Source organism: Triturus cristatus, chromosome 1_2 (genome assembly GCF_964204655.1).
Source record: "Triturus cristatus chromosome 1_2, aTriCri1.1, whole genome shotgun sequence".
In the NCBI taxonomy this organism is placed as follows: domain Eukaryota; kingdom Metazoa; phylum Chordata; class Amphibia; order Caudata; family Salamandridae; genus Triturus; species Triturus cristatus.
This window is the reverse complement of record NC_140580.1, coordinates 587,717,337-587,729,853: the sequence shown is the minus strand read 5'-3', so window position 1 is coordinate 587,729,853 and position 12,517 is coordinate 587,717,337.

The window sequence follows — 12,517 nt, the reverse complement described above, 5'->3', positions numbered from 1 at the left end:
ACATATCTACCCTCAGGGTCTACCAACTGATTTGTAGCCTGGAATGGGACCCCAGCTCTCACCCACACCAAAACTCCCCTGGCAAACGCCGAGTACGTGGTGCCAAACACCTGGCCATGCCATCTCCTCTGCAGCGCAGCATGTTCCTGCTTAGTTAAATGAGTTTCTTGCAAGAAAGCAATTTGGATGCCTCGCCTCACTAGCTGGGCATGCACCTTATACCTCCTCGTCATGGTCCGGAGCCCGCGGACATTCCACGTGAGGCATTTCAGATTAGGTAATGTCCCCATTGTAGCCAGTCCTCAACCAACGACCCAGCGCCCAGTGATCACCCCCAGCCATGCAGTATAACCCCTTAACCAAAACACCCCAACAAACTCCCCCACCCCTCTCCCCAGAACAGGACCCAATAACACTATATCAGCCCCCATCCAAACCTGCAACCCACCAAACATTCCCTACTCTGTGGTCATCACCACAGAAAGCCTTAAGGGCCACAAGGGGGTGCGTCAGAGCCGACTCGGAGCGGGCCCAGCCCTCGCCCCCAGCCCACGATCCCAGATGTCTGTCAACACAGTACCTTCCATTCCGCAGAGCACCCGGGCACTCCGCCGGGCTCAGGGCCACAAGTAATGCCCCCCTCTCCCATCGTTAGTCATTGAAGAGACCATCCGCCGTCTGTGGGGTGACCGCTGGCCTCCCTGAGCTCTCAGCCTCCGAGACTTCACCACCGGACCGCCCACCATCGTCACCAGTGTCTGAACCCACCGATGTTCGTTCTTGCGGGGAGCCCGTGAGGATCGCCGTCGCCGCCAGCGCTCCCCGCCTGTCCTCCGCAATCTGGTCGTCTCGCAACCCTCTCCTGAGGTTATCACGTTTGCGGATGCGTTGGGATTTCCGCACCTGAGCCGGCTGGAGCCTCGCCCTCGCGCCTTTCCCTGTGCGGTCCGTGCCAGCGCGATGCAACTCGAGCCATGCCCCCGCTTCATCCGGGGTCTGAAAGAAGTGAGTCGTATCGTCCACAATCACTCTTAGTTTCGCCGGGAAAAGCAAGGAATATTGTAGACCCTCAGCCCTCAATTCCTTTTTCACTGCCAGAAAAGAGGCTCTATGTTTCTGGACCTCCTGCGTGTAATCGGGAAACACCGTCACCGGGCTATTCGCCACCTGAAAGGGGCCCTGCGATCGTGCCCTCTGGATCAGCAAATCTCTGTCCCTGTAATGCAAGAGTCTGACCAGCATCGGCCTGGGCGGGCGGCCCGGCAGCGGCGGACGTGCCGGAACCCTATGCGCTCTTTCCAGGGAGAAGAAGGGGGAGAGCCCCTCCGGGGCCACCACTGTTTTGAACCAGTTCTCCATGTATGCCACCGCATCCTCCCCTTCACTGTTTTCCGGGAGGCCCACCACCCGTACGTTGTTCCTTCGATTGCGGCCTTCGGCGTCCTCCGCCCGTCTCTCCAGCGTCGCCAAACGGCCCAAGATGTCGGCGAGTTTGCGGTCCGCGGCCGCCACCACAGGCCCGAGCTCCTGTAGCTTCATCTCATTGTCCTTAACTCGGTCCGACAATTTGGCATGGTCCGCCCGCAAGAGACCCAGCCCAGTGGCGACCTGCGCGATATCGTTGTGCAGGGCCTCCTTGGTCGCCGCAATCGCCTCCAGGATGCCGTCCAGCCTTTTGTTCAGGCGCCGTTCCTGCGCCGAGCCCTCCGACTCGTCCTGGGCCCCGCCATCCGCGGCCTGCTCCGAACCCCAGCCGTGCCCCACCGGCATCTGCGGCGCGTCACCCTTATTTGCCATCTGCTCGATGGGAACCCACGATCAAGGAGGGTGCGGGGGGCCCCGGCCCGACCGCTCCAAAGTCCGCTGCCCGGCGCGGCCGCTACCCACGAGGGCCGCCGCAATCGCAGCCCGCGTGCTTCCCTCAGTCAGTCAGTGGGCCACTCCGCAGTCGGCACCTCCCACTCCTACCCTCGGCAGCCCCCTCCACTCTCCGGCCGCCGATGGGTGCCACACTGTTCAGGGACGTTCTCCGCTCCCTGCAGAGTCGTCTGCCTCTCCGGACCTCCCCGTCCTGAGGCCCACTCCGATTTAGGCCAGGGCTATCCGCCCAGCGGGGTCAGCACTATGGTCCAGGGGGGCACCTTCCCTCGCTCGCCTGCAGCACTCCTCTGTCCCCTCACTGACAGCCACCATCCAGCGCCGGGACTCGCACCCCTCCGGAGCCGCCGGCAGAGGCCGTCAGCCCGCCCCGATGCCGGGCGCGCGGCCCAGCCACTCCCGGCCAGGCGCGATCTCTCCCGGGTGACGCCGATCGGGCCCCGGCCACCTCCGCCGTCCCTGGTCTCGGCCGGGCGCCTCGCCAGCCCAGGCGGCCGTCGCTCTCCACGCGGGGGGAGGGGCAGCTCCGTCGCCTCGTTCCTCACTCATGACAGGGGGCCCCAACCCCCAGCTCTCACTACCAGGGGCACCGGAGAGCCGCCGTCTTCCAGCGCAGCTGGGGCAGTCCCCGTCTCCCTCCGGCCACGATCCTCCGTCTTCCTCCCTCAGGGCTCCGAGGTCGAGGCCGCCGCCATCTTGCCTGCTGGTCTCTGCGCTTCGTAGCCCCGGTGTCGGGCTCCAGCACCGCTCCCGGCCCTCCGCAGTCTCCCTGCTTACAGCCCCTGCAGCCCCGGCGCTCCGCACCGGCAGTCCGTCCTGCTAATAGCCCCTCACGGCAGGTAAATCAGGAGTATTGACGGGATCAGGCTCGGAGCTACAGGCTCACGCCGCCATCCCGATCGGCGTCCAAGCCACGCCCCTACAACGGAGTCCATGATACTTGAGATAGTAGAGTTGTAAAAGTCCGTGAGTAAGTGAACCTCAGGCTTGACAACATGGGCGGAAAGGGCAAGTTTACATTTGGTTGAAAGTTCACCTGTATTGATATGTCTAAGATCCCTTTTCCATACCTTTTGCTTCTTCAATTGAGACTTCCTCGCGGATAACTCCCGGTTAATGTAAAAGAGGATGATGTGATGGTCAGACCAGTCGCACGGGAGATGTTATCCAGAGATATGGTGTTTCCCTTGGAGATGATGAGATCCAGGATTTCTTCTTTATTATGTGTTGGCTTGTCACAGTATTGGGTCAGCTTGTGATCAGCTAAGAAGGATTTAAGGCAAGTAGCAGCTTGGTCATTGGGGTTAGACCAATGAAGGTTGAAATCACTGAGGAAGATTTGGGGAACTGCGGAATCGACATTACAGGAGATGATTTCTAGTAATTGTTCGATGAAGGAGAGATTGTCCCCTGGGGGCGATAGAAAGTGTGTAATTTGCATATCGGGGTTTGATTACTTAAAATGTTGAGACAGAGGTATTCACTGGAGGAGGGCGCAGAAGTCTCAGAGTGAGAGACCGAGAGAGGGCTTCGATGGATACAAGCTAGGCCACCGCCCTGCTTGTTCGCTCTGTCGAGCCGAATTATGTCATGGGAAGGAGGAACTAGGAGGTCTAGGAGAGGAGAGGAGGTGGAATTCCACCAAGTTTCGGTAAGGATGATGATGTCAATCTCCTGGTATTGAATGAGGTTGAAGATATCCAATGCGTGTTTATTGGATGATCTGCAGTTGAGAAGAGTGCATTTGAGTCGACCCTCTGAGTGAGGGGGAGGCGTCTGTGTGATGTTCACTCTTTTGAGGTTGTCATTGTTTATGATTTGGAGGTTGAGTAGGAGTTCTCTGTTCGGGTTAGGGTGAATGACTTGAATTCGACCAAGAGGAGTCGTGTTGGAGGCCACATTAAGGGAGTAAAAGGAGAGTAGGTCCTTGATGTCTTTATATGTAAGATTAGACTTCATCCTTCTTGGCCGGGAGACTGTGTTAGGAAGGGTTAAGGTATTAAATGTGCGGAGGAGAGGACATTGGACAGGACCGGATACCACACTAGAGGGGCCTATAGGCAAATTTAGGAGGGAGAGGATGGAGTTGATCGAGGGGAGATGCTCGATTGTCAAGGCTTTCAAGACCTAAGTAAGAAGGCAGTAAGAAGGTGCAACTGAAGAGATAGATCATGGCCCATGATGAAGTGCATGTAATCCTCATCCTGTCTCCCAAAGATTGTCAGAAGTGCCTAGTGATTAGTAACTATAGTGGATTTTTTTCCCATAGATTAAAATGTGGTGGTGTTAGCACCCCTGCCTCACAACCAACCTTTTTTTCAAGTTGTGAAGATGCACACTCGGGGCCCGATTCACAGAACTAACTTAAGACAAAATCCTAAACTTACTACCATTTTGGTATTCACAGAAGGCACTTACTCATTTTGGTATTCACAGAAGGCACTTACTCTTTTCGGTATTCACAGAAGTTAGGAGTCCTAACTTTAGGACTCCTAAATGCCTTCTGTGAATACCGAAAGTCTTAAAATTAGGATTTTTCTCAGTTTAGTAGTAGTATAGTTAGGACTCCTAACTTTAGGACTCCTAAATGCCTTCTGTGAATACCGAAAGTCTTAAAATTAGGATTTTTCTCATTTTAGTAGTCCTAAGTCTAAATTTAGGACTACTAAATTGAGAAAAATCCTAATTTTAAGACTTTCGGTATTCACAGAAGGCATTTATGAGTCCTAAAGTTAGGAGTCCTAACTATACTACTACTAAACTGAGAAAAATCCTAATTTTAAGGCTTTCGGTATTCACAGAAGGCATTTAGGAGTCCTAAAGTTAGGAGTCCTAAATTTAGGACTACTAAATTGAGAAAAATCCTAATTTTAAGACTTTCGGTATTCACAGAAGGCATTTAGGAGTCCTAAAGTTAGGAGTCCTAACTATACTACTACTAAACTGAGAAAAATCCTAATTTTAAGACTTTCGGTATTCACAGAAGGCATTTAGGAGTCCTAAAGTTAGGACTCCTAACTTCTGTGAATACCGAAATGAGTAAGTGCCTTCTGTGAATACCAAAATGAGTAAGTGCCTTCTGTGAATACCAAAATGGTAGTAAGTTTAGGATTTTGTCTTAAGTTAGTTCTGTGAATCGGGCCCTCAGTATTTGAAAAGCTTTGTCTAGCATTGTGTGATTTGTCAGTGATCGTGTACTTTGGAGTGTTGGAATGCACTAAGTGAGTTCCAGTCTTAACAAGCTGGCATCTACAGTGATCTCATTATATAGATTTGGGTCAAAATATGCCATGTTGGTGCCGCTGCAGAGTTTTCCCTTCTGTTTTTTAGGAAAGGTATGTTCCCACTTTCCGGTCTACTCAGAGCTATGTCCCTATCTGGTTAACTCTCTGAAAGCACTACTTAAGGTGGCATACTCCTTAATATACTCGAGCAGTAACTGGTCGTTCCTAAAATAGGACTGGACATCACTGACAGCAGTTGGTGTGCTGGGGTGCCATTTAGCACTTTGACTTTGCGTGGGTCAGAGCCCATGCTTTTATCCAGAAATGCATATCTGAAAACTTCAGATGATCTTTGTAGCATTCACACTTCATGTGAGGTTTGCATTGTGTAATCCATACTCAGCAGCACAGACTTTATTTAAAGATGCTCAAATATCAAGAATAAAATGAGCCTGATGACTTCCCATTCAGAGGTCTAGGCAAGGACATTTCTCCTTGGTGTTTTGTTCATCCATCATCATCACTCATTACTTCCTTTGGAATATAAAGACTTTGAGCTTCCTTGTGAGCCTCTTTACTGGGGTCTTCGTAATTAGGACATTGCACATGATGTCATGTGGGATTTGGACGAGTTGCTGCTCTTATCACTTACTGCTTTACTCCTGCATGGTGTTAACTCTTTCTCCGTTGTGTTCCGCAGGAGATTCATTCGCTAGATTCTTTACAGGTCTTCTCAACATGATTGCCTTTGCCACATTTCCAACATTCCTACAGGGCATACACCATCATGAGTGTATGCTTGCCCACGCTGGCAGATCTCTCTATCTTATGTTGATTGTTGCTCCTTGTTCTGTTTCTGTGACATTCTCTCCAGCTAGACTTGTGTACATGAATCTTGCTTGCTTTTTCATGGTGTGACTCTGTAGCCAGAGCACGAGTTCATGCTTTTCTAACTTGTCTGTTTCAATCTCCTTTGCCTGAACTTCTGCTTGGTCGTTAATATATCATCTCCTCTATTTCTTCAAAGAGTAGCATTTACTTGGCATTCAGCGATGTAGAGATTGACACAACCATTACTGAACATTAATTGAATGGTAGCTTCGTTAGACAACCTGTCAAATTCGAACTGCTGAACTAAGAAGGAGAGACAGGTGATGAAATCACCAATTGATTCCTCTTTCCTGTGTCAATAGGTTGACTGTGTATTGTTCATAATCCACGTTCTTCCAGGGCATGAACTTTGCATTTAGTCAGTGCATCTTGCACATTTTGATAGAGTCACAGATTAGGCTATCGCCAGTTCTTTGATGACCCTGAGAATAACTTTGCCCACTAAGATTTTCTTTGTTAGCATCTTTTCCTCTCATTCCTTTCACCGGACGCCTCAATTAAATCGTCAACCTCTCTATCCATTTAGAACCCATGCTGCTGCTAGAGCTTACTATGATCAGGTCTCGGGTTTGCCAGCAAAAGGTAGAACCCTTGTTTGACTTGCTGTCAAGGTACATGATGCATACTTGTGGATTATTTTTAAGGGTTTTTGTTTGGTGCCTGCGATTGGTGGAGGATTAGGTAAAATTACCAGCACCAACCGTTCACGAATGTATGACTACAGGGTGGTGTCCCTTTTGTGCATCGGCGTCCTGAGTTGATCTTGAATGAGTGGAATGGGCGGCTTAATGAGAGCTTTTTGGATAAGGTTGCTCCCAGCAGGCCACCACACATTGCTTTTAGACCTTCCACCCAGCGGTAGACCTGCTGTTACAATTTTCTGCACTCTCACTGTTCTCCCTGGAAGGAGACCTTGATGGAGGACACTACTGCTCCTTTTTGCCAGAATCCTCTAGTGAGGATTTTTAGAATACATCCTGCCCTTTCCAAGATGGCCACCTTACCATTATATGTTATGGGGTGATTCCCAATCCAATATGACTAAGCTTTCTTATCTTTAAGGTATGAGAGCCAACGCGTCTGTTTCTCTTTGCATTGCAACACTTCTTGCTCCCTGTTGGTGTGTTTCCTCACTGCTGATCAGTTTTGGGATTTCCTGGATCTTCAGTCATTTGTTTCTAGCTCCTGGCATTTCCTGTATATCCTGACATTCTCCTGCTCCTTGGGGTCCAGCCTCTTGTACTTGGGTTTCTACTGTCACCTGGAACCTTGCTGTCAATTAGGAGGTTTTTTGCCTGTTGGCTTTTTCCTCCATCTGGAGCTCCCTCTGTAAGGCACTAGATGCTCAGGTGCTTTAATTTGTCCCAGCATCATGGCTACTGGAAGGTGTCATCCTTAACAACAGCAGACCAAGAATATAACCAGGGCTTCTCGACCTCCCCACAGTTAGAGGTTCCTCAATAGGTGTCTGGCTCATGACAGGTGCTCATGAAGCAGTATCAACCCTATGAAAGATGTTCCTGTTTCATCATTCAGGTATGAGAGTTGTAGGCCTCATCAAAATCATTCGCATTTAATCACGAATCACCTAACACATATACTAAACAGTCAGAGATCTGCGGTAAGACATTACCCCAAAGAAGACCTTTGACCCAATCAGGCACTTGAATAGGCCAAAACAAGTTGGAATGAGAATGTATGAATTATTGCACTTAGGAAACATTCCAACATAATTGCTTTTAATTATACCCTGCGTGCCCAATAATAAAGAGGTAGATACTCTGGGTATACCCATGAGGTATTTTTAGCCACTGGATCCTAGCTTTATCCAGAATATCTATTTTTATGAAGAACTTCCATAACTGGTCAAATCCCTAGAGGCAGTATCTACCTACCTTGAATGGAAGGGACACTGATGATGAAGCATGCCAAGATATTTTGGGTGAGGATCTTACTAGCTATGACCAATGAGCCTAGGGTGTTTATTGAGTAAGGATGGGAGGCTGTATGTACACATCATTTCCTATCACTCTCCTTTCCGTGTAAAATGGATACTGATTCTAAAAAGACCCCCCTCCCCTAGACTGTAATTATTCATGTTTATTGTGAAATCCCAAGTTGAACTTAGTGCAGACTGTTTGAAAATTGGGTCCAATGAGGCTCAGTGGGTAGCTCATGAAGGAGAGGCAAAAAGTATGATTTACACATTACCCAACTAGAACTATTTAACTCTGCTCTTAAACTCTAAGATGCAAAGCAATGGAAATTGTTAATAGAAATCAGAAAGAGCCATTATCAGAAATTGTACACACTGGCTCTTGGTGTCTTAAACAATTCAAATGAACACTTGATCCACTGTGCACTGTAAACCTCACAACGACACAACAGAAAAGTATTAGAGAGCATCTTCAAAGAAAGGCACGTAGAAAAGCAGCTAGAACATTAATAGTGCTTTCAAAAGGTAAGTGCTTAGTGAAAAATATTCTTTGTTTTTCTTCGCCTCCATGTGATCTTGACAAGTATCAAGTTTGTCTTTTTTTAAATCTCTAGCAAGATCATCATTCCCTCGAATGTGAAATGCTTATGCAGCCCCTTCACATTGTACAAAAAGCACAGCATTTTACATGTGCTACTTCACCTTCAGAAACTCAGTCCTGACTTGTCTTCATTTTGCTGCTTAACAGCTGCATATCCACATTTCCTCCCCATTCAAGAATTATCCCACACCCAGTATATCAACCCAAGAAGAAGTGAATGCACTCAGAAAAGGATGCAGCACAGAAACAGCCATTCTGAACATATTAGATGACTTACAAGTACCTGGATATAGACAAATGATTTCTACTTATTATCCTGGCGACCTTCGAAACAGTGGACCACAAGCTCCTCTTGGATTCCCTTCAAGAAGGAATTGGTGCGGATGGCATGGGTCTACGCTGGTTTGCATCCTACATAAACATGCTCAAAAAATAAAAATAGACAATCAGACCTCGGATATAACAGCAATAACCCGGGGGGGTCCCCCAAGGCCCTGTCCTCTCGCCCACATTGTTTAATATTTACACGGAACCTCTCACCGCCATCCTCAACCAAGCTAAAATCCCCTTCCATCTATATGTGGAGACACCCAGCTCTACATGGAAATCTCCTCACCTGAAGACATTCACTGATTAAATGCCACCCTCAAAGAAGTCCAACACTGGCAATATTGCAACAACCTTAAGCTCAACCAAGACAAGACAGAAATGCTACTCATATCAAATACAGAACAGCCCACTCAGATGCTAGAATGGATAAACTCCATTGACGCTCTCAACTGCTCTCTATCTTTAGCTGACTCTGTCAAATCTCTAGGGATTACTCTGGACTCCAAACTGACCATGAAAGATCACATCAAGAACAATGCGAAGGGTGCCTCTACAACCTGAATCTCTGAGCAAAATCAAACTCTACCTACTGCAGGAAGATCTCAAATCTGCCACCCAAGTGCTGGTGCTATTGAGGTTAGACTATGGGAATGCCACCCTCACAGGCTCTGCCAAATCCCACCTTGGGCCGATCAGAACCACTCCTAACGCAGTAGCCAAAATGGTCACACGAATCAAAAACGTTTACCACATCTCCTCAGCTCTGAAAGATCTGAGATGGCTCTCGATTGAAGCTTGTTGCAGCTGTAAAATACCTGTCTTACCCACATAACCCTACACACCGGAAAACCAACCTACCTCACCTCCAAGCTCAAAAAGACAGCACAGATAAGAAACCTCAAAAGCTCAAGTACCATGCTCCTCATCCCAACCAAAGCCCACAAACAAAAAACTCCTTTTCATGCAATGCCCCTAAAATCTGAACTCCATACCAATACATATCAGGACCAGCCCCTCCTTCCCATGCTTCAAGAGACAGTTAAAACATCTCCTATTCAACCGGCATCTCAACTAGTGGATCATTAACCGCCCAATGAGACAACATCTCCACCTTCTGCTCTTCTTGGACCTCCCCCCACAGCTTCTCCTGTACTCAACCACTGACTTGACTTGATAAGACGTTGATTTATCTCGTTATCTTGATGTTAAACATTCACTGAGTTGTATCTCGTTACATTGATGTAAACATTTACAGATGTGAAGCGCTCTGATACCCTCAGGTCCTGCTAGTGCATAAATAAAATGCACTGTGAATCTCCAGCTACAACCCCTCATAAATCGTACTTCCATGGGCACTTCAACAGGCGAGGAGAAATTACATTTAGCTAAAAGAATAAAAGGGAGGCCGGAATACTCATTAGTTGTAGCAACTTGGCTAATCAATCAGGCCCCCGTAATAAACTCGGGCAGCAGGACCTGATCCTCAAATGGTGAGAAAAGACAATAGAGGGTCTCAAAACCCTCTTGAAAGGTGACTTAAACAGAACCTACCTGATAAAACCTAGTGGTGCCAGGAGTTAGGCACTGCAATACCTAAAATCAATCATCTCAGCAAGAAGGGCCCTCAGTAGAGCACAGCGGCTAAATCAACAAAAACCCACAACAAACACCATGGCAGATGTTAAACAAAAGAGAAAAACAATTCAAAAAATAATTTGGGAACACAAGGAGGCAGAGACCGAAAGGAATGGGCAACCCTAGTTTAACTGTGGAAGGATCCCCACCATGCGTGCTTTTAGCAGCACATGAACATATTAAAGACCCTTAACGCTTCAAGGGAAAATGGAGTCTCAGAAGCAGCTTGGATCAGCCCTGTTACCAATCTATATACCGACAACTTGACTCCCGCGACTGTGACCATACAGTGGATGGAGAAGATGGGCAAGCAAACTGCCCCCATGGAAGAAGCCACAGGGGGCCAAGCAATAGGGGAGAAGGCCAGAGTAACCTCCAGGCCAGAGCTCTCTGTCTCATCTGATGTATCCCGAACATGCAGGACCTGAACACACAAGCCCTAGAAAAGTTGAAAGAATCCTTAAGCTCATAAGGAAGGATGGGGCCTCCAGCCCTAATGGACTACTAGCCTCCCTATTTAAAGCGGCTCCAGACAACTGGGCAAGGATACTGACCCCACTCTTCGACAGTGCGTTCCAAATTGGTGACAGTTCCAGACATGTGGTGAGGCTCAATCCTCTGCCGCATATACAACAAGCATTTACAATGCCATAGGTCTCGCAGTGACACTGTTTAAAGCTTTTAGCATTGTAAATGATATTGTTTTTAATATCGTTTTTTTTCCTAAAAAGTATACAGTATGTATTATCAATTATGCACCGTTAGACTGGAGATGAAACCCCACAGTCTGCCAGAATACCCCTGTCCTCCCCGTGATGCAGGCTGCATTGTGGCGCTTTAGGTAAAACGCACCTTTAAAAACAGCATATCACGCAGGGCTTTAAATGGGCTGGGTCCTGCCGGTGCTCACCACCGGCAGTTGTTAAAAGCAGGAGCCGAGACAGGTCCGTATCGGGCTCTCTATTTTCGTCCTCAGTCTGAGAATAGAAACAAATCTTAACTCTGCAGCAGTTCACTATTTTTGATGTAACTTATATTTTTTTTGCAGTTCTGTATTGCTAAACTGAACGACATCTTCATTTAATTTTTGGTAGACACGGAGGATTAAGTGATTTGCCCAGAAACTTCATTTTAGTTTTGGTAGGCACGGATGAGTTATACTCTTATTTGACTGTTTTTAGACGTGTTGGGTATATTCCTGAAGTACAGGCAGTCATTAAGCAGGGCCGCTAAAGTTGAAATTATCATTCATGGCAACGTTATTACCCGAGCTGATGCACATCTAGCGTCTTGTGCAGCCCTCAGAGCTACGTTATTGTGCGCTCTCATTAAGTCTGTGTGACATCACGTTCTTAATGCCCCATATGTAGCCAGGTCTGGTAGTTCATTGGCTGAATGCAGCCACTTCCGGAAAATTTGTTAGACCTCGCCGTCTCAGGTTCGAATCCCAGCAGGTTCAATAGGCCATCCATCCTTCTGAGGGTGATAAGATGCGTACCACTGCGTTGGGTAACAATAAATACCTTCTAACCTATTGATAGCGCCAAGAGGCCTGCTTCCACAAATATGCACGTTATTACTAGAGCTGATGCACATCTAGCGGCTCGTGCAGCCCACAGAGCTACGCTATTGTGCGCTCACGTTGAGTGTGTGTGACATCACGTTCTTAATGCCAAATATGTAGCCAGGTCTGGTAGTTCATTGGCTGAATGCAGCCACTTCCGGAAAATGTGTTAGACATCGCCGTCTCAGGTTCGAATCCCGGCAGGTTCAATCAGCCGTCCATCCTTCTCAGGGTGATAAGATGCGTACTGTGTTGGGTAACAATAAATACCTTCTAGCCTATCAATAGCGCCAAGAGGCCTGCTTCCACAAATATGCACGTTATTACCCAAGCTGATGCACATCTAGCACCTCGTGCAGCCCATAGAGCTATTATCAACTAATTAGGCTTCCTTATTTGGGGCCACTAGCCAGTGATTTACAACAGCCTCATCAGCAGATAAACAGAAAACTCAAGGA